Source organism: Leiobunum rupestre, chromosome 5 (genome assembly GCF_980474605.1).
Source record: "Leiobunum rupestre chromosome 5, qqLeiRupe1.1.hap1, whole genome shotgun sequence".
Taxonomy (NCBI): Eukaryota; Metazoa; Arthropoda; class Arachnida; order Opiliones; family Sclerosomatidae; genus Leiobunum; species Leiobunum rupestre.
The window spans coordinates 15,699,995-15,704,618 of record NC_143388.1 but is presented as its reverse complement, the minus strand read 5'-3'; positions in this window follow the sequence as shown (position 1 = coordinate 15,704,618).

Sequence of the window (4,624 nt, the reverse complement as noted above, 5' to 3'; positions counted from 1 at the left end):
ATTGGCTGCAACACAGGTTTGTGCGCGGACAATTAAGTTCTCAAACGCTTTCTCTACCATTTCTGGTGTGACGTCTCGGCAAGCACTGATTATTCGTCTAATGAGTTCCTCCCTAGTTTCAATGGGCATGGCGTATACCTTTGCTTTAACGAATCCCCAGAGAAAATAATCCAGCGGTGTTAGGTCAGGTGACCTTGCTGGCCAATGCACTGGACCATTTCTCCCTATCCACCTTTCAGGAAACTCGTTGTTGAGGTGCTCAGTTACTTGCCGGGAAAAATGCGGAGGGGCGCCATCTTGCTGAAACCACAACTGACGTCTTTCAGCCAATGGAAGGTCGTCGATTGCGTCACTCAGTTCGTTCTGTAGAAAATGTAAATACCTTTGGCCGTTGAGGTTCGTCGGCAGGAAAAAGGGACCAAACAAACGGTTTCCAACAAGTCCAACCCAAACATTGACCCGTTCAAATTGAACCTGGTGATGATATTCAAAACCCCAATGTGGGTTGATGTCAGACCAAAGATGGCTGTTTTGATGATTAAAGGGCCCATCTCTAGAAAATGACGCTTCGTCGGAGAACAAAACATGGCGCAAAAATTGTCTATCTTCTTGGACAGCATTTAGTAACCAGTTGCTAAATTCATAACGTCTTTGATGGTCTCCGTCAATTAGTCCTTGGTGGAGCGTAGCTCTGTATGGGTGATAGCGATTCTTATGAAGAATTTTCCACACACGATTTGCAGAACAACCCAAATCAGCAGCGGCTTTAGCGCAACTGTGACGAGGATATGCCACAAAGTACGCGAGTACATTGTTCTCGAAGTCTAAATCCGGTTGACCCAATCCGCGAAACCTAGGTTGCAAGTTACCAAATTGATTGAAATCGTGAATTGCTCGTCTTACTGTATTTACAGATGGTGCTCCATTTGGATGTCTTTCTGCGAAGATTTCAGTCACTCTTCTAAGGTTTTGCGCTGCTTCTCCATAGTAAATGGCAACTATCTCGGTACGCTCAGCTACTGAATAACGAGGCATAGTTCGGAATATTATCAAACACTGATAATAATCTCCCAAAGTTTTCCTTTAAATACCCAATGCATGTTTAGGATTGACCTATAGCCTCGTGTTTTTTAAATCCGGTCGTTTTTTTAACCAAAGTTTCAACTGGATTAGGTAATTCGGTTTCAATTATCGTTTCAAACAATCGTAATTTGGCTTCACCAACTTGTAAATTTTTCAAGCTCGAATTTTCACTGATAAATAAATTGTTTTTCGTCGAGTGAACAATTTTTAAGGGTTTTCGATGACGGCCTACAACTTTATAATAGAAATTTTTTATCTCGCACCTAGTGGTCGAAAAATAATTTTTCAAAATTGGTGAAAAACATTACCGAAAACGCTCAAATTTCTCAAACTGATGTCCCCCGGTATAGAGAATTGACCTTCCAAATTTGAAATCGGTACTATAAATAGTTTTTGAAAAAAAACACTTTTCCGAGCAAAAAAAAAGACCCTGTATAGAGTGTCTCTTGTGGCTAGTTATCAGTAAACGTTTTGCATATAAAGAATAAGACGTGTCATACTTATGTAACAATATTATTAACTAATGGTATTATTAGCTATTTTTACTACATTTATTTACAATATTTATTTATTCTGTGTTACTATTTACTAAGTTGCGACTAATCGGGCCGATTAGATATTATTGAACCTTGGAATCTATAGCCGACATATTCAGACATTAGAATAATATTAGTTAATTCAAAAGCATTGAATTGGCGGCTTGGCCCGATTCATAAAATCCTATTTGGCTCTGCAAACCTTTTTTCCCACTTTGGGCTTTTTTTTTTCAACACTGCCCATTCCAGACAGCAAGGGCGCCACTTACTCGTTACTGCACCTGACAAAAATATTAAAATAGGGGGACAGTCGATGGAGGGTTTTTTCTATTTAGCATCGAACCCATTTTCTTCATTCTCGCAGTTTTCAATTTCAACAATAGCGTGTACTTCTTAACGTCATATGACGGGGGGTCAACGCCAGAATTCCGAACTGACGCCAATGAGTCGCCCCTCCCTTGGGTCTTAGCCAATGCTAGGGCAATTTCGAAGTTTCCTATACTTATACCTCGCTTCGTAATCCTTTCTACAATAATAGTATAAATAGTAGGTTCCTTTCTCATTTCGTTACAGTTTCTTGTCGACTTTTCTCAAGTCTGCGTCTTTCGATTCGTATTTCGGTCCTTCCTTAGTTTAATTTTTTCGTGTTTTTTGCTTTAGCTGTTCATAATTTTTCTCGCCTTCGAAGTTTAATTTTTTCGAGTCCATAGTTTTGGAGTTATAGTACTTCGACTGTGGCTTGAGTTTTTTTATTCAGTTTCAGGCTTTAAGTTCGCTTCCGTATTTTACAAGATGAACACTTTCTAATGACATACGAAGTTCCACGGTGGATCCTTTTTTTTCAAAATGTTCCATTGTGGGGCATTAGCGGTGTTCATTGCCTCCTCGTTTGGCGTATGTCTGTAACTAATTTTGGTTTCGTTTCATTGTTAAGAAACATATGCATACCAAATTAGGCGAAAATGACACGATCCACACAATTTTTTTTGAGAATCTTTGTAGGTATCAATTATTGAAATACTTCCAATATTGTATATAAAGTGTAACATCGTAAGCAATAAAAACAGAAAAATGTAAAGAAAATATTTGTGTGTAAGTTATTACAAGTTCAAATAGAAATCCCCCCCCCCCCCAGAAATAAAATAACGCCCTTTTGAAGTTCGGAAGAATGATGTAATTTTTATCGTAATCGTCAGTCGTTACATTTGGATCGCTTTCGCGCGACACAGATGTTTACAGCATAGTGATTATAGCCTACTGTCTATTGTAACTTTAAATAGGTTACCTTGGTAATGCCACCCCCCTTATTCCTTGTTCATACTCACCGGCAGCCAGCGGGTCCCCACTCCCCACATGCTGAGCTTGACGGTGATCGTTGACAGCTTCTTCACTGTTGATTTTTGTTACCCGCACAAACTAGACATTAGAATTATTCAAACATTTTTATTATTTCTAAAATTCGGTGTGAAATAAAAACGAAAAGAACGCTATTAGTTTCAAAACCAGGTATCTAAAAAATATTATTTAAATTGGAAAAAAAATTATAACGTAATGCTTTTTAAAAATGGAAAATAATCGATAACTTTGTAACTATACATTGGCCGCTATTTGTAATATTTATATTTTTAGTGTAAAGGAAGTTTGAAAAACGGCAAAAAAGAAAATTCGCGTAAATCGAGTTACCTCAATTTGGAACTAAAACAGTTTTAATATTGGCACAGGCTGGCCATTATATTAATTCCAACCCCTCCCTTTTTTTCTGAAAAAAATTATTATTTAAAAACCGTGAATCTTCGCAATTAGCTTGATCATTTGATGATATGGTTATTTTTGTCGATGTCATAAACAATGGACAAAATCGAAGATGGTTATATGCAAAGATATTGTATTATATTTTACATATACATTAAAAATAATCTTATTATTAACTTGTTCATACCGTCAAATGTGAAGTTTAATTTTTGAAATGTTTGCTCTTCGCGATTTACCGTAAACGAACTCTGTCGTCGTTCACTGTGAATAAAATCCCGGTGTAGGTAGTCAGGAGCGGCGTTAGGGGTAGGCAACCCGAGCTATAGCCTACTTTTGTGTTCAAATAGGGGCCCACAAATCGATCTGACGGGGCCACATCAAGTCGATTTTTAAATTCAAATAAAATATGTGATGATAGTTAATACTGTAAAATTTTAAAAACCGCACTAATATCAAATAATAAATAAATTACCTGAATTTGCAAAATTTAATTTTAAGTCCAATATTGAGGAACAGGGGGCCCACAAATGATAAACATTATTAGCCTACACCTAAGAATCTTCTGGCACCGCCCCTGTAGGTAGTTGCTAAAACTGTCTATTAAATTCTGGAGATTTACAAATGAGTTGGATTAGGGGTTAGTAAATGTCCACTTGTTTTTATGGTACCGATCATTAATTTAAGTTGAGAGCGCGCTAATATTTTCCTTTAAAGTAGCGCGAGCCACAATCCCCTAAAAATGAAGAAACGCGTACCGCGTAGCCCATTTCACCTGCCAAGTTTGTCAAGACCAAAAGAATGTATACTAGCGCTTATTGTTATAATTTGTGGCTTTTAATATTTAATAAAGCTCTTTTAACACTAAACGGAATATTTGCAGTCTAGTTTATCGTTGGATAAATTCGGAAGAACCTTTGAATTTTATTCAATCGGAGATATCATTAACTCCCGACGTTTAGAGTACCCTTCATTTTATTAATAAAAAAAGTAAATAATAAACCCATAGCCGAGTAATAGTTTAATGTTTGATTTTTGAAATTTTTTCTCGCCGCGCTGTGAGCGATTTGCGTAAACGAACTTTACCGTCGCTCACCATGATCAAAATCCGCTCGTAGCTAGCGCTCAAATCTGAGCGAACTATTCCTTCTCTCGGTAATTTTCCCTCAACGCTGCGTCAGCGCTTTCTACTGAGGGTACTAACGCGTCGCTTAAAAGTGAGGGGGCTATTCCGACGATCGGGAGATCTCGCTCAG